This window comes from Tachyglossus aculeatus, chromosome 14 (assembly GCF_015852505.1).
Source record: "Tachyglossus aculeatus isolate mTacAcu1 chromosome 14, mTacAcu1.pri, whole genome shotgun sequence".
Classification (NCBI taxonomy): Eukaryota; Metazoa; Chordata; class Mammalia; order Monotremata; family Tachyglossidae; genus Tachyglossus; species Tachyglossus aculeatus.
In genome coordinates this window covers 59,070,178-59,088,388 of record NC_052079.1, presented here as the reverse complement: position 1 = coordinate 59,088,388, position 18,211 = coordinate 59,070,178, and the positions used below count along the sequence as shown (strand labels likewise).

The window sequence follows — 18,211 nt, the reverse complement described above, 5'->3', positions numbered from 1 at the left end:
CAAAGTCACACAGCTGACAAGTGGCAGAGTCAGGATTATAACCCATGACCTCTGACTTCCAAGTCCGCGCTCTTTCCACTGAGCCACGCAATGATGGTATTTGTTATGCGCTTACTATCTGCCAGGCACCGTACTAGGCACTGGGGTGGATACAAGCAAACTGAGTTGGACACAATGCCCGTTCCACATGGGGCTCACAGTCTCAAACCCCGTTTTACAGATGAGGGAACTGAGGCACACAGAAATGACGTGACTTGCCCAAGGTCACACAGCAGACAAATGGTGAAGCTGGGATACATATGAGAAACAGCATGGTGTAGTGGCTAGAACACGGGCTTAGGAGTCAGAACGTCATGGGTTCTAATCCTGACTCTGCCATTTGTGTGCTGGGTGTCATTGGGCAAGTCACTTCACTTCTCTGTGCCTCAGTTCCCTCATTTATAAAATGGAGATTCAGACTGTGAGCACCTCGTGGGACAGGGTCTTGCTTGTTTCCACCCAAGCGTTTAGTACAGTGCCTTGCATATAGTAAGCACTGAACAAATGCCATCACTATTATTATTATACATATATACTTACGTACAAGATCATCAGGTCGAACACAGTCCGTGTCTTACACGGGGTTAACAGTCTTGATCCCTATCTTACAGATAAAGTAACTGAAGTACAGAGAAGTGAAGCAACTTGCCCAAGGCCACACAGTAGACAAGTGATGAGGTCAGGATTAGAACCCAGGTCCCGACTCCCAGGCTTGGGTTCTTTCCACTAGGTCACACTGCTTCACGACAAATCAAAGTCTAATTTGCAACTTCCAGTAGGTCAGGAAGCTGCATTTGCCTCTGTGACCGTGACTGCAGCCGCAGCTGTGACCATTGGACTCTGAGCTGCAAGGAGCCCGAACTCTGCTTCTCTCGCCTCAGTACCCTCAACCTCTTGCTGCAGAGCTCATTGTCCTTGCCTTTCATGTTGTTTTGCGGTTTTTATCATTTCACCCTTCCTCACAAGTCTGTTGCCCATCCCCTCTCTCCTCCCTTATTTTGGTAGACCTGGGATTGGATTTAAGTTTGTCCTGTGCACTTGTTCTTAGTGCTCTGAATAAAGCAAGCATTTAATACACACCACTGCTACTACTACTATTATTTAGCCTAGCCACAAAGAGGTCGGTTTCTTCGAGCCCCAGGCAGGAGAGACAGCAGGTTTGCCTGTGGCAACGCTTGGGCTGGCTTAAATTGGGAGTCTGGATTTTTCCCATTTTTATTCTGGAGGCAGTAATCAATTTTCCACTCCAGTTCTTCTGATTTGCATTCGGGTGAAGAAGACCAGGGTTTGTCACCTGCCACTCAGCAAGTGGTACCACTGCGTCTGCTGCCCCGACCTGACCAGACTCAGACCTGATCCACTCCTGATGCAGGCTGGGGCCACAGAGAAATGCCAATGACCCAGCCTGACCGCCCCCTGGCCACAGATCTCCAAGGATGGAGAATCACTGATGGATAAGGACTAGGCTGCATGGACTGAATAAAGCCCGTCCCAAGGATTTCCTTGGTGCCACTCTTAACACTCTGCCGCGCATTCCACAATCCCGCAGCCCGGAGTACTAAAACTGGGATCACAGAGCAGAATACGGAAATGGGTTTCAAACCTAATGAAATCACTTCAGGTCATTTTAACCCAGGGCTTTATTTAAAAGAAAAAAAAGCAAAACCCATCAACCACAGCATTTCCCGAGACCTGACTGAGGTTAACTTGCGATGGCGTTTAATAAGTGCTTACAAAGTGCTGGAACAGCAGCTTGGGGAAAGTCAGCAATATGATCCCAGCCCCCCAGATTTTTTCATTTAATGGGAAATGGGAAGATAGAGAGAGATATGACAGTTCAGCCTACAGAAATATAAAAATGGTATTTAAGTGCTTACTATGTGCTAAGCACTGCACTAAGCACTGGGGTAGATACAAGTTAATCACTTTGGACACAGTCCCTCTCCCACATGGGGCTCAGTCTTAATCCTCATTTTACCTATGAGTTAACTGAGGCAAAGAGAAACAAAGTACCTGGCCCTGGATCACGCAGCAAACAAGTGGTGGAGCAGGGATTAGACCCAGGTTCTTCTGATTCCCAGGTCCGTGCTCTATCCACTAGGCCAAGCTGCTTCTCTATGAGAGAAAACCTAGAAACAAATAGGTAAATAAATCAAAAACAACCAGATAGGGAGCCCGTCAGTGCTGAGGTGGGTGATGGGGTGACAGAAACAGGAAGGCCAGGGTTGAGGGACAGGGATTTCAACATACAAGGCCTTCTGGAAGAGGGGGCACCTGGAGGAAAGGAGGGGCGTGGCTTGGCCAAGGAATAGCACTGTTCATCCATTCATTCATATTTATTGAGGGTTTACTGTGTGCAGAGCACTGTATTAAGCACTTGGGAGAGTACAATACAACAACAGACACAATCTCTGCCCACAATGAGCATATAGTCTAGACTGTTCAGGAGGAGGGGAACCAGTGTGAACAAAGCGATGAAATGACTGCTAAGGAAAAGTGAAAGTACTGAGTTTCACTTCCTCACTCTGCTTGTCAAACCCAGGCTTGGAAAACTTAACCGGTTCAGCTGTTGGGTTGTCCAGAGTCCACATTCCCTCAGGGCTGTCTGTCTCTGATGAGCAAGACAGGTCGAGGGGGGAAGCAGTGAGGTGTAGAAGAAAGCAAATAATGGGTGTCTCCTCCAGTCATTTCATATCCCAGGCTGCTGGCCTCAAGGGCACCATGGTTCAGTGCTGGCCATCCCCTCCCCACTACTAGAACCAATCAATCAATGGCATTTATTGAGCACTTACTGTGCAAAGAGCACTGTACTAAGCACTTAACATTGTGCTAGAAAAGAACAGATCCAGGGCGTGCCCTGCTAGCAACAGGTCTTTCCTTCTCCTCTTCTTCCAAACCTGACTGTCCTCAGCACTCTAACGATAAGAGATTACTCAATTACCTATTTTGGTTACTCTGTTGGTAAGGTGTCTCCATCTGTCCCTGTTAGAGGGTAAATTCCTTTAGGGCAGGGAATGTGTCACTGCTTTGCTTGGCACTTCCCCAAGCACTTAATACAGTACCCAACTCCGCACTCAGAAGGTGCTCAGTAAATACTAGATCCACTCCTGCTAAATAAACCAAAGCCAGGTCAGCTGAGCAGGAAGCTCACAAGCCCGAGGGCTATGGCTTTGTGAAGCCCCGTCTGGGTCTCAGCTGCCCTACCTGAGAGCTAGGCTGGGGGGGGGGCCTCACTCCTCTCTAGACCTCCCTCCCCATTCACTTCTGGCAGACCACGGCTCTCCCTATCTTCAAAGCCATCCGGAAATCACTTCCCTAATTAATCTTCCATCTCCTCTCAGGCCCCATTTCCCCCTTTCCTCCTCCCTACAATTGCCTCTTCAGGACTTTCCTCTCACCTAAACCCCAGGCACTCACCATGCCCCCTCAAGAGCACTTACTACCTATCTCTCTACTCTGTTGCTTCCTCCCATCTGTAATTTATTGTCTCTCCCATTAGATTGGAAGATCCTTGAGATCAGGATTCACTTCTAGTACAGTCTACTGTACTGTGAGCTTCCTGAAGTCCAGAATCCATGCCTACTAATTCTACTGTTTTCTACTGAGAACCAGCATGGCCTAGTGGAAAGAATATACGCCTGGGAGTCAGGGGGACCTGCATTCTAATCTAAGCTCCCACACTGGCCTGCCATGTGACTCTGGGGAAGTCACAACTGCCTCAGTTTCCTCATCTGTAGTATGGAATTCAATACCCATTCTCTCTCCCCCTTAGACTGTGAGTCCCATTTGGGACAGGGACTGTGCCTGATCTGAATGTGTTTTATCTATCCCAGTGGTTAAGACGGTTCTTAGCACAAAGTAAGCACTCAAGTACCACAGTTATTATTATGACTCACCCCAGCACTTTGTTCAGTGCTCTGCACAAAGCAAGCATGCAAAAGATACTCTTAATTGACTAGCAGGTGGCAGGGACACAGGGAAAACAGTGTGGCCTAGTAGAAGTCCTCAAGCCCAGGAGTCAGGGGACCTTGGTTCTAATCCCAGCTCCACCACTTACATGCTACATGTGACCTTGGACAGGTGACAAACTCTCTGTGACAGTTTCACAGTCTGTAAATTGGGGACTGAACATCTGTTGGTCCTCCCCTTAAACTGTGAATCCCATATTGGCAGGGACTTTGTCTGACCTGATTGCATTTTATTAGCACACAGTAAGGGCTACACAAACAGAGAGTTGGTAGGGGTCTTTCCGGCTACCCCAGATACGGGGCTAAACTCTCTGTAGTTGGGTCACTTCTGTTGGAAGGGCCAGTGGACACCCACTCCTCATGTGGAAATTTCTAATTCCACCTACCCCTGTCCACCAGATCCCTCTAAATTACTCCACATTTCTACCTCTGGTTGGTCTTTTTGAGAAACAAGTTTTCCATTAGAAGTGAGGGAGGAAAGTTAAGGGGAAAACTCACAGAACAATGATTCCCTAAATTTTCCCTTTGGCAGGCAGGACCCCTGAATAAGACCAGGCCTTTCCCCTGCTTTTCTGGCCTGTAACAGGCTGGGCCTGCACTGCTCAGATGCCTCCATCATTCATTCACTCAATCGTATTTATTGAGCGCTTACTGTGTGCAAAGCACTGTACTAAGCGCTTGGGAAGTACAAATTCAGGACAAGCTTCTCAAGCTTGGGAACCAACCACTGAAGGGCCGGTGGAGAATATGACAGGGCACATGGAGAAAGAATGCTGAGATGGGAGAACAAAGGGGTTCAAAGTTGAAATAATCCAAATTGATCTCAGCAGAAACCTGAAGCCACAACTATGGGGGGTAGGGGATGGTTACCTTATTACCACGTATATTAGCTAACACTCCAGTTTGCGCAGTCACAAGCAGCAAATAGTTAATTAACACAACATAAAGCGAGGAAACTTAACCCTTCTCTCTCTGGCAAGACTTTAAACGCCTCTATTTCAGGTAAGACCATGACACTGAGTTTCGGGAACCTTGGCAGCCCTGTCATCTGAAGCTTCCTATAAAACTCATTAAGCCTTCTATTACCAAGAAAGTTTCTAAATAGGTCATATTAAGAAACCTAACAGTGATGTTAAAACTTACCCAAGTGGGGTCTTTTAAGGAACTCTACATCCCATGTCAATAAAAACGCCAATCTTTCCTGTGTTGCCTGGTCCCCTAAGTCACAAACCATTTACTGTCCCCAGAGTAATGGGAAGTTACGGGTATGGCAGTGGAGTGCGGGGCTTCTGGGGGGTGGGGTGGGGGACCCCTGGCTGCAGTGACCCGAGCCACCTTTGGGAATCCAATGCTGCTTGGGGCACAGACCCTGGGCCACGTCAGGTGCTCGCAGCCTTGCAGAACTGGGGAGAGGAGGAAGCCGGGCAGGAGGGCGGTCTAATGGTGAGGTGGGGGAGAGGGAGAAAAACAGAGGGAGAGGGGGAGGAGGGAGGGAGATGGGAGAAGGAGGTGGGGGAAAAGGGGAGGAGGTGGAGAAGGAGAAAAACGGGGGAGAGGAGGGGGAAGGGGAGGAAGAAGAAAAGGGGAATAAAGAGGAGGAGGTGGGGGTGAAGAGGAAGGATGGAGGAGGAGAAAAACGGGGGACAGCAGGAGGAGGAAGAAGGGAAGGGGGAAAGGAAGAGGAGGAGGGAGTGAAGGGGAAGGATGGAGGAGAAAAATGGGGGGGTGAGAGGAGGGGGAAGAGAAGGTGGGGGTGAAGGGGAGGGATGGGACTCTCAGGGCTGGATGTTAATCTGGCCATTTCTCCCCTAGGTCCCAGCCCCGTGTCCTTCGGAAAGGCTCGCTGGTCTGCCGGGGGGCAGGTGCTGTTTAGAGAAGCACTGGCCGGAGCCGCGGACCCCGGGGGAAGGAGGGAACGGATGGGCCCGATGGGCCGGCGGCCGCGACCCTTCCCGGGGAAGGACGTTCCGGAGCCGAGCTCGGGACGCCGGAGGGCAAGTCAAATACATTTGGAAACGACGCCACGAGTACACCAAGACGTGAAAACCAGGAAAGCTCGACCCCCAAACACACAAACACACACACAGCCCTCCTGCAGAAGGCAGAGCCCCGCTTTCACCTTGAATTATGAAACCTTTCACCAGGAAATGCAAAGCCTCCAGCAGTGGCCCAAGCGCCTGGGCCCCGCAGGCCCCCGGAGTGCGGTTGGGGTGAAACTCACTTCCAAGATCGCCGTCAAGGAGCTCCAGGCACCGGGGGGCACCTGCGAGCCGGGGGGCTGCCCGCTCACCCGGGAAGAGGCCGGCAACTGCGGGCCCCGCCAAGCTGACCCCAGCCCCGACCTCCCAGCCTCCGGGACCGCACCCCGGGACGTTCCCCGCCGAATGAATGCCAAGCCCGCTGGCCCAACTCTGCCGCCGGGCTTCGGCACCTGCCTTCCCCTCCTCCCCCTTCTCCGTTCTCCGCCCCGCAGCTCCTCCTCCTCCTCCTCCATCCTCCGCCCCGCAGCTCCTCCTCCTCCTCCATCCTCCGCCCCGCAGCTCCTCCTCCTCCAACCTCCATCCTCCCGCAGCTCCTCCTCCTCCTCCTCGTCCCGGTCCCGGTGGTGGCCGGCAGTTCCATCTCCCAGCCCGTTTCATCATTTCCTGTTGGCTGCCGAAAGCGCCGCAGCCGGAGATAAGGTCACCCCACACTGCAGCATAGCCCCTACTTACCTCGCACACAGCAGGAACACTCCCCGCATGCAAACCGCACGCACAGCACAGATACTCTCTTCATGCAACCCGCGCAAACACTGCCCGCATGCAATCCACACACGGCACGAACACTCCCCGCGAGCGCTTACTATGTGCAGAACATTGTACTAAGCGCTTGGAAAGTACAATCAAGCAATAGAGACAATCCCTGCCCAAAACCGTTTTACAGTCTAGAAGGGGGGAGACGGACATCCAACCAAGTAAACAGGCATCAACATAAATAGAATTATTAATAACAATAATGATAGTATTTGCTAAGCGCTATGTGCCAAGCACAGTTCTAAGCGCTGGGGTAGCTGCAAGGTAATCAGGTTGTCCCACGTGGGGCTCATAGTCAATCCCCATTTTACAGATGAGGTAACTGAGGCACAGAGAAGTGATGTGACTTGCCCAAAGTCACACAGCTGCTAAGTGGCAGCGCCAGCATTAGAACCCACGACCTCTGACTCCCAAGCCCGTGCTCTTTCCACTAAGCCACGCTGTTTCTCTACATACATATATACTTAAGTGCTGTGGGGTGGGGAGAGAGAGGGAAGAGCAACCCGCACACAGCATAACCACTGCCCGCCCGTGGCCATACATGGCACAAATACGGCCCCCCGCAAGCAGCCATCCAGGGTTCTCGGCGGCCCTCGGCCTGCAGGGTGGATGGATGGGGGGGTGGGGGATGGGGTTCTCAGGGGCACTTGTAACTTCCTTCAGGAAACTGCTGTTCGGTGAGATAGCCCCAGGTATAGTTGGTTGGGTCTTTTTCCCAACAGGCCTTGGCAGCGGGGCACCGCGACCCACTAGACTGTAAGCTTACTGTGGGCAGGGAATGTGTCTGTTATATTGTTCGGGTGCTTAGTACCGTGCTCTGCACACAGTAAGTGCTCAATAAATATGACTGAATGACTGACCCAGAGATCTCGACAGAGACGAGGCCTGTTTCACAACAGGACTGCTGCTCTGCCCTCGAGCCCATGTCACATCTGCTGTATGGAGCGCCATGATGGGCGGTCTGCCTTCTGGGTAAGACATTACATTATTGGACTGCACCCACCTTGGAAGCTCCTTGAGGGCAGGGATCCTGTCTACTCACTCTCCCAAGTGCTCAGTTCAGTGCTCTGTGTGCAGTAGACTGTAAACTCCTTGAGGGCAAAGATGGTGTCTATTCACTCTGTTGCCCTCTCCCATTCATTAATTCAGTCGTATTTATTGAGCACTTACTGTGAGCGCTTGGGAAGTACAATTTGGCAACATAGAGACGGTCCCTACCCAACAACCGGCTCACAGTCTAGAAGGGGGAGACAGACAATGAAACAAAACTGTGGACAGGTGTCAAGTCATCAGAATAAATAGAAGTAAAGCTAGATGCACATCATTAACAAAATAAATACATTAACAAATTAAATAAATAAAATTGTACAAGTAAAATAGAGTAATAAATCTGTACAAACATATATACAGGTGGGGATGGGAAGGAGGTAGGGCAGGGGGGATGGGGAGGAGGAGAGGAAAGGGGGGCTCAGTCTGGGAAGGCCTCCTGGAGGAGGTGAGCTCTCAGTAGGGATTTGAAGGGAGGAAGAGAGCTAGCTTGGCGGATGTGTGAAGGGAGGGCATTCCAGGCCAGGGGTCGACGGCGGGGCAGGCACAGTGAGGAGGTTGGCAGCAGAGCCCTTAATACAGCCCAGCCCTTAATACATTATTGTAAACAGTAGAATGTAATTTCCTTGAGGGCAGGGATCGTGTGTGCTCACAGGCAACCAGTAAATACCATCAACTGACTGAGAACACACCCAGATCTTTTTCAAATTCCTGCCAAGCTGCGGGCCACCCGGCCAGGGCCCCGCCGCGGCCTGGGAAGGGTCTGCCCCGCCCCAAGCCGGGGAACGGGCCTCCGGGCGGCTGGGAGTGGAGTTGGGCCATTTTACATTCTGAATTTCCCGTTTTCCTTTCTACCAAAGGGAGAAGCCGGTAAAGTCCTCCCTCTGTCACGTGGGTTTGAAGAGTGACTCACAACAGCTGGGCTGCACGTCACTTTCTTGCAAAACACTACATAAATGCCAAATACTTCAAAAAGGATGATCAAACCAAGGGGATTGGGGCGGGAGGAAGAGGGGCACAGGCCGGAGACTCACCCCCCAGTCATCGGCTGCCTAGGTCTCTCGGGATGGTGAGGGTGCGGGGCGGGGTAACCTCTTCTCAAATTCAAAGTCGAATTAAATATTCATAGGGGTCTGGCTTTTACATCAACAATTTAGAGGCTCTTGGAGGCCCTGGCCACTCTTCACTCAGCCCACAGGAGCGTTCAGAAGTCGGCAGCAGGGCAGCTATTTTCCCAAAACATTGGTCTCCCACGGGAAAGAGAGGATGGGGCAGGGCTGGACTGTCCATTCCTTGAGGGCTGGGGGCAGGCCTACCAACTCTATTGTATCGTACTCTCCCTATAATAAATAGATCCATCAATAGTATTTACTGAGCACTTAACTGTGTGTCGAGCACTGTGCTACATACTTGGGAGAAAATACAGATGGGTCGATAGACACACTCTCATTCTAGGTAGGAGGAAGAATAAACGTTTAGTACAGTGCTCTGTGCAGAGTAACACACTACATTCCAGCAACTATTGAAAGAGGGAGAACCATTCCCCAAAACAACTTGGGTCACTGCCCTGAGTTCACTAGAGCCAGTCAGATAACGGAAAAAAACAATCAATGGTATTTATTGAGTGCTTACTATGTGCAGAGTACCAAACTTAATGCTTGGGAGAGTACAACAGCCAGCAGATAGAGGAGTAGACAGACATTAATATAATTTAATATATATTTTAAAGATAGGTACACAAATGGTGTGGGGCTGAGGGTGGGGCAAATATCAATGCCCTAAGATCACAGATCCAAGTGCATAGATGATGCAGGGGGTATGGGGGACTTAACTGGGGAAGGCCTCTTGGAGGAGAGACCAAAAATGGCAGATGACTATTCCAGGAGCACAAGGCCAGTGGGAAGAAAGATGTGGGGAAGAGTTCCTCAGGACAGCGAGGACCAATGGGGAGCCCCAGCGAGTCCTACCAGGGTGGACCCTGACTGCCTGGCATTTATCTGGACTGCTCTTCCTCACCCCTGATCCCCCTCACCAGTTCCGACTGTTTTCCGCAAGCAGGTACAGTTCCAAGATGGTTTTTCCTACTTCCTGGTGATATAAGAACCCCCCGTATTAGTTGGATAATGCAGTCGGGCCAAACCAGCAACTTCAGAAGCTCAGTAGTTTCTAGACTCTCATCACAGTAGATTTCACAAAAATTCTTCCTGGCCCAGCTCCATCTAGTAGCAGAGTACTAAAGGTGGTTTCTCGGGCAGGGGAGACCCCTGAGTGGAGCCAAGACTCTCAGAGACAAAGATGAAGCAAACCCCCGGGCCCCTCCCCAATGTCACTGGTGATATGCATTTTTTTGCTCCACCTTTCAGGGGTCAGGTGGTGGGTGTCAGCCCACTTTGGTACCTCCAATTCTCATCCAGTTGGTCCAGTCTCAGACCACACTTGTGGGGGCCCATGACCCCTCAAAGTTGTCCCAGTCTGGTAATAGGGAATATGCACATTCCTCTTTCTTCCACAAGCCCATCCCACCTCTGGGCTCCAGGGAGGTGGAGGATGGGGGCAGGGCCCTCGGGGGGCGTGGGGGGGCAGGAACCCAAGCACACGCTCTCTTATTCCTCAAAGTAAAGAAACAGCCTTCCAAGGCTGCTACACCAGGGAGGCCTGTGGGGAGCCCCAGGGCAACCTGCCCTTTGCCAGTCTGCTGTTGAGGATGGGATGCCAGAAGCACATCTAGGCCCAGCCGGCAATGGGGGAACTAATGGATAGATTGGTTCATCTATTTTGGGGGGTTTGGCTTTTTATTTTCATTTCCAAGTAACTGGGCTTTAAAACGTGACACTTCTCTGCTGGCTCACCCAAGGACAGGATGGTTTGCTTTCAGGGGAGTCATGGGGTGTTGAATAAGAGAAGCAGCATGGTTAAGCAGAAAGAGCACGGGCTTGGGAGTCAGAGGTCTTGCATTCTAAACCCAGCTCCACTGCTTGTCAGCTGTGTGACTTTGGTCAAGTCAATAATAATGATGATGGCATTTGTTAAGCACTTACTATGTGCCAAGCATTGTTCTAAACTCTGGGAGGGATACAAGGTAATCCGGTTGTCCCACATGGGGCTCACAGTCTTAATCCCCATTTTACAGATGTGGTAACTGAGGCACAGAGAAGTTACATGACTTGCCCAAAGTCACACAGCTGACAAGTGGTGGAGCCGGGATTAGAACCCATGACCAAGCCCGGGCTCTTTCCACTGAGCCATGCTTTGTTGTGCCTCAGTTACCTCATCTGTAAAATGGGGATTAAGACTGTGAGCCCCACGTGGGACAACCTGATTACCTTGTATCTACCTCAACGCTTGGAAAAGTGCTTGGCATGTAATAAGCGCTTAACAAATACCATAATTATTATTATTATTATCTGCCCCTGGACACGGCAATAGGCTCAGAGTCCTCAGAAAATGCTGCCACGGACTCAGAGTCTATGGGGAGCGCAGCTGCAGGTCCAGCGCTTAGAACAGTGCTTTGCACATAGTAAGTGCTTAACAAATACCACCATTATTATTACTGGAATCAGATGGCATTTCCTTACCCAGGAGGATGGGTGCCCAAATGGAACCATACCACTAAGCCTCCAAGCCTTTTTCAGTGCACTTAGCAGAGACTGGGCACTGGGCTGAACAGATCAAAGGCTCGCTCTCACCCCTCTTTCAGTCCAGCCAGAGACAATGGTGACTCGGGTTCCCCTTACAAGGCAACACCCCATGACTCCCCTGAAAGCAAACCATCCCATCCTTGCATGAGCCAGCAGAGACGTATCAGCTTCTAAAGCCCAGTTACTTGGAAATGAAAATAAAAAGCCAAACCCCCCAAAATAGTTTTTAAACTGGGGGATGGAGAAGGGAGTCCCAGATCCGGTGTACTGAACAGCAATGTATATTTTTAACAGGAAAATACTGTTTTCTGCCTTTACAGCAGCTTTCTGGATACTTTAACAACTGGGAGATTTATAATGAGGAGCTTCACTGGGCTAGGAGAGAACCTAGAGATATAGTACCTGATTATGGAGAGAATGAGGGACATGTTTTTGTTCCCTTAAAACCTGAACACACGAGTTCACAATTCATTTATCAGCAGGCCTTCTAAATGGCCATGTAATTGGGGCGCCGGAGGCTTGACTGCCCTTTAATGCTGCCCCTGTGGCCTAGTTAAACTCTAAGCCAGCGGTGGGAAAAGACCAGTTCCCCAAGGCCAATGCCTTGCACATTTCACCCCACTCCAATTTGAAAGAGGGGCAAATTGGGTCGATGCTGGGGCTTGGCCCCCACATGGGTTGCAGCCCCGTGGGTGGGGGTGGGAGAGGGGAGGTCCTCCCTGATGCTCGGGGCCCACCCAGATCTGAACGTTGCTCTGGAATTTCTTGCGTATGTAAGATGAACAATTTCCACTGCTCCAAAGGCACAGAGGGCTAATGACATGCCTGTCATTGGGCTTGGGGTGAGGATCCAGACTTGCTTTAGGATCCTCACCACTGGCTTTGAAGCCTCAATCGCCTTGCCCCCTACTACCTGACCTTGCTATTTTCCTACTCCAACCCAGCCGGCACACTTTGCTCCTCGAACACTAACCTTCTCACTGTGCCTTGATCTCCTCTATCTTGCAGATCTTACAGCGGACCCTGCCGACCCCTTGCTCACATCCTGCCTCTGGCCTGCAAAGCCCTCCCTCTCAAATTCAACAGAAAATGACTCTCCCCACCTTCAAAGCCTTATTGAAGGTATATCTCCCTCAAGAGACCTTCCCTAACCCCCTTTTCCTCCTCTCCCACTCCTTCCTGCATCGCCGCCGACTGGCTCCCTTTGTTCATCCCCTCTGCCAGCCCGACAGCACTTATGTACATATCCATAGTTTATTTATATTGATGTCTGTCTCCTGCTCTAGACTGCAAACTCATGGTGGGCAGGGAATGTGTCTGTTTATTGTATTGTACTCTCCCAAGCGCTTAGTACAATGCTCTGCACACAGTAAACACTCAATAAATACAACTGACTGACTGATCCAAAAGGAAATGAGGTCCCCCTGGGGAAAGCCCCTTTCACTCTCTAAACCACCTTCCTGGGTGGCAGCCCTAGACCCGACCCCTCAAGGTGCCGTTATGGAGCAAAACAAGAGAGTATGAAGATACAGAGATAAATACTAGGGGGTGGAGACGGTAACACATAAGCAAAAAGTGCTTAGGGAAAGTGCTGAAGTGGCTGAAGTAAAGGATATAAGATGGGAGGTGACAGATGAATCAGGCAGGGAAGGACCCGTGCCTGGGACATGGAAGAGCCCAGGCCCTCCCAGGACCAGCTGACAGAGCCACAACTTCTCTCCTTTCTTGGGACAGTGAGGAGGTGCGGCCAGGGCTTCCTCGCTCAGAGACGCCAGTCAGAGCCGGCCACGGGCGCCAAGTCAGGTATCATTTCTGCCCGGAACCAGAATGCCCGGGACACAGGCCAGGTGCGCCAGCATTCCCCAAATGCAGAGAGCCCGCGTGAGCTCTCCGGTCATCCGTTTAGCCTCGTGCTCTTCCAAGGGGAGCAGGAAGAATGGGCCGAAGGTCTTCCCTGGTCTGCGCCAAGCAAGCTTCCCTTCCTGCTGGGCAGTCCGGGGAGGGGCTCCACCACTTGCCTACCTGACCCCACTGTGGCCCCGCAAAACCACGAGCTTCCTCAGTGGCCCGGAGGGGCCCGGCCCAGCACACCAGAGGGCCTGCAGGATCAGTGACAGAGAGGGAGACAGCCTCTCTTACCCGCTCGCCATCAAGTTGGCCTTCAACAATTTGACCCTGACAAGAAATTTTTTAGCTTCCAAAAGTAGAGGATCTGAAAAATGGCCAGCTGACATAGGTGGCGAAGACTGTGGCTACCGAGGCCACCGCTCACTGGGTCCCACGCCCCAGTCCACGTCAGCACCAGGCTGCGGTCAATGAGGCCATCAGTGGGTCCTGCACATAAAACGCCTGCAGGAGCACTTTGTCGTGTGTGCTGTGCCCCTGCCTGTTTACTCGCTTGCTCGGTGTACGTGGGTCCTGGTGGGAACTCGGCAGGCAGGGATGAGAAAGCGAGAGTGGGGCTGAGCCCACCACCAGCACTAGAACAGCTCCTCTAATAGGGTCAATATCCTGATGTCTCAGGACTGAGGTTGACCTATCATCCCGAGAGGAGCCTCCTTCATCTTCATCTGTAAGAGGGTGTTTGAACGCTAGGATCCGGGCCGAACCAAACACATCTTTGTCATTCTAAGGCCAATTTTCATGAATTTTCCTAAAGAGGGATGCAAACAACTGATTTTCTTGTATTGGGTAATAATATCTACATTTAATATTGACTTTTCAAAGACAATATAAGGAAGCAGCATGACCTAGTGGGTAGAGCACAGCTCTGGGAATCGGAAGGGCCTGGGTTCTAATCCCAGCCCTGCCATTTTCTGCTGTGTGACCTTGGGTAAGTCACTTCACTTCCCTTTGTCTCAGTTACTGCCTCTGTAAAATGAGGATTAAGACTGCGAGCCTCATGTGGGACACATGGACTGTGTTCAAACTGATTAGCTTGTAGCTACCCCAGCATTTAGCACTTGGCATGCAGTAGGCACTTAAAAAATACCATTTAATTAAAAAAAACCCTCGAAATTAAAAACTTTGTCCACCATAGAAATATCAGGCACTGAACAAAACAACTGTTAAAGTTTTACCATTAGGGGCACTTGACTTTATATTTCCCTTGCTGAAAAAATTTGAGAAGTACTCCTCCTTCTAATAATCCCAGCAAAAGTACATTATGCAACCCACCACAACAGCTCAAGAATCTTGACACTACTGAAGCGAAGCCCAAGCTTCTCTGAGCTCTTTGAGGAAGAAGCCAAGTCCATGGCCCATCTGCTCACACAATTCATTCATTGGGAGATACCATCAAGGTCTTATCCAAAAAATTATTTGCTGCAGAATCCCTCCACATCTCTAGCCACTACCCCTTCACTATCCCCACCTCCCAACCAAAAAGAAAATTGCCCAGATCAGATTCCCAATCCCATGGTGGTTTTGGAGCATTCGGGAAAATGAGCAAGAGCAATCACCGAGCCATCCCTAAGGGCAGGCTGGCAGCCACATTGGCCTTGGAGAAAATACGACTTTTCCTTACTCAATTGCTCTGTCTCCCTCCCTTCAGGCTCATGTCTCCTCCTGCCTTCAAGACACCTCCATCTGGATGTCTGCCTACCATCTAAAACTCAATATGTCCAAGACTGAGCTCCTTATCTTCCCTCCCAAACCCTGCCCTCTCCCTGACTTTCCCACCACTGTTGACAGCACTACCATCCTTCCCGTCTCACAAGCCCACAACCTTGGTGTCATCCTCGACTCTGCTCTCTGGTTCACCCCTCACATTCAATCCGTCACCAAATACTGCCGGTCTCACCTCCTCAACATTGCCAAGATCCGCCCTTTCCTCTCCATCCAAACCACTACCCTGCTGGTTCAATCTCATCCTATCCCGACTGGATTACTGCATCAGCCTCCTCTCTGATCTCCCATCCTCCTGTCTCTCCCCACTTCAATCTATACTTCACACTGCTGCCCAGATCATCTCTGTGCAGAAACGCCCTGGGTATGTTATTCCCCTCCTCAAAAATCTCCAGTGGCTACCAATCAACCTATGCATCAGGCAGAAACTCCTCACTCTTGGCTTCAAGGCTCTCCATCACCTCGCCCCCTCCTACCTCACCTCTCTTCTTTCCTTCTACAGCCCAGCCCGCACCCTCCACACCTCTGCCACTAACCTCCTCACTGTACCTCGTTCTCGCCTGTCCCACCGTCGACCCCTGGCCCACGTCCTTCCCCTGGCCTGGAATGCCCTCCCTCTCCACATCCGCCAAGCTAGCTCCCTTCCTCCCTTCAAAGCCCTACTGAGAGCTTCAGGCCTTCCAAGATTGAGCCCCCTCCTTTCTCTCCCCCTCCCCATCCCCCCTGCCCTACCTCCTTCCCCTCCCCACAGCACTTGTGTATATGTTTGTACAGGTTTATTATTCTATTTTACTTGTACATATTTACTATTCTATTTATTTTATTTTGTTAATATGTTTTGTTTTGTTTTGTTGTCTGTCTCCCCCTTCAAGACTGTGAGCCCGCTGTTGGGTAGGGACCGTCTCTATATGTTGCCAACTTGTACTTCCCAAGCGCTTAGTACAGTGCTCTGCACACAGTAAGCGCTCAATAAATACGATTGAATGAATGAATAGGAAAAACCACTTCTATGAGGTTCTATGAGTACCCGTTTGAATGGGGAATGCGCCTGTTATATTGTACTCTCCCAAGGACTCAGTGCAGTACTCTGCACACAGTAAAGGCTCAATAAATACAATTGATTGATTGATTTGTACCCATTTTCAGCCTTTGTGGAGTTCTGCCATTCCAACATTACAGTTAATGATTTATTCTGGATCCCTTTGTGCCTGTGCCTAAAGAGGTCAGCTGTTTGAATCACATTGGAACTTCCTTGGCCACGTTGGGCCGGATCTGGGGAGATATGGCTCTATTTGGGGCAAGCTGGTATGACTGTGTAAGCCCAGCTGAGAGTTCTAAAAACAGTTGGACACCACGGTCCCCTTTCCTCCTCCACTGGCCACAAATTCCCCATCAGTCTCCAGCACCGAGGAGGGGTGGCAGGATGAGGAAAACTTTCTGACAAGCACTGGGTTCCAGGGTGCGGGCTGACTCACGACCTCAATCTCCTTCAGGCCACCAGTTGGCAGGGTCCAGCTGACTCTGCAGTGCGATTTGGAATTGTGACCTACCTCCTCGGCCTCCATGGCCCTGCAGACAACCACCTGGGGCTCTCAAGGCTGGAGGACTTCTGGTGACACTCACAGACTGAGCTGGTTTCCTGGAGGCACAGGACAATGGGTGTCCTTGACACCAGCCTCCCACTCATATCACTAAGGTTGGATGGGCCCAAAGAGCAGTCTGTTAAAACAGACATGGAGTATCCTTTGTTTGTTTTGTTTTCTTTTAGGGTAATTTTTATGTGCTTACTATATGCCAGGCACCAAACTAGGCACTGGAGGAAATACAAGATCATCAGGTTGGACACAGTCCATGTCCCACATGGGGCTTGCAGTTTTAATCCCCATTTTACAGATGAGGTAACTGAGGCACAGAGAAGTGACTTACTCAAGGTCAAGGCAGAGCCAGGGTTAGAACCCAGGTCTTTTTGAATCCCAGGCCCATGCTCTATCCATTAGGCCACGGTGCTTCTCAGGTCTACCCAGCGCCACACAGGGGTGAACAAATGAATAAGCATTGGTGAATTCTTTGTGTACTGGGGAGTCCTCAGGCTGGTGGCCAATAATCCATGGGGCTCCATCAGAAAGGACTCCAAGCCTCTTGGGCCAAACGGATCTGCTATTGGCCTGAGTGATAAGAATGCTCAACTGCAAAGTGTTCCAAGGTAGCTACCGTCTGACACCCCTGAGAAGCCAGAACAGGAAGCAAGCAGCGCAAGTGATGGAAACGATCCCAAACAATCCCAACGATGCTGATTATGCAGACCCCAGAGGCATTCTGGAAAACGTTCCCAGGAAAACGCCCTCCCCTAAGAATGTGGCCAGTGACCCTGTGTTCCAGGCACAAAGCCAACAGCAGTGAAACACTGTTTCGAGACCTCCTGCCTGAACCCTAACCCTTCAGAAAGACCAGAGTCCAGACCGGCAATTCCAAAATCACACTCACTGGGAGGCCCTGGGCATCTTACCTTGAAAAGGAAACTGCCTTCACACAGAAACAATGCTTCAACAATGAAAGACCCAGAACAGAAAAGGGCAAGGAGGCCACCCTGAGGCAGCCCTTAAGTGGTCAACCAGTCATTGCACAAGGCAAGAATGGAGCTCAGAGCAGACACAGAGAAGCAGATGGACAGGGTCCTGCCCAGCCTCCCCGCAATCCCATGCCTTCCCCCACCCCTCCTGCCCCAAAGTCGTTTTCCAATTTTTTTATGATTTTTAATAATAATGATAATAATTGTGGTATTTGTTCATTCATTCAATCGTATTTATTGAGTGCTTATTGTGTGCAAAGCACCGTATTCATTCATTCAATCGTATTTATTAAGTGCTTACTGTGTGCAGAGCACTGCACTAAGCACTTGGTAAAGTACAATACAACAATAGAGTGTCAATCGCTGCCCACAACAAGCTCACAGTCTAGGATGGGGAGACAGACATCAATACAAATAAAATTATAGATATATTACATAAGTGCTGTGGGGATGGTGTGGAGAGGAGAGCAAAGGGAGCAAGTCAGGGTGACACAGAAGGGAGTGGGAGATGAGGAAAAGTGGGGCTTA

The 18,211-nt window shown here is 50.5% G+C and overlaps 1 protein-coding gene across 7 annotated transcripts in view; it reads right to left on the bottom strand.

The window, feature by feature from the left end:
• The window catches only part of PACSIN2 (protein kinase C and casein kinase substrate in neurons 2), a 73,682-nt gene that overhangs the window by 39,261 nt on the left and 16,210 nt on the right, over positions 1 to 18,211 (bottom strand). For 5 of the 7 annotated variants that reach the window (XM_038756029.1, XM_038756033.1, XM_038756034.1 and 2 more), the window contains exon 1: positions 2,053 to 2,093. The exons of 1 other annotated variant lie outside the window; for it this stretch is intronic. The gene's annotated coding sequence lies outside the window, so the exon portion shown is untranslated. Of the gene's footprint in view, positions 1 to 2,052; positions 2,094 to 6,228; positions 6,361 to 18,211 lie in introns of those variants that run through there. One more of the 7 variants, XM_038756031.1, reaches the window with a different exon arrangement.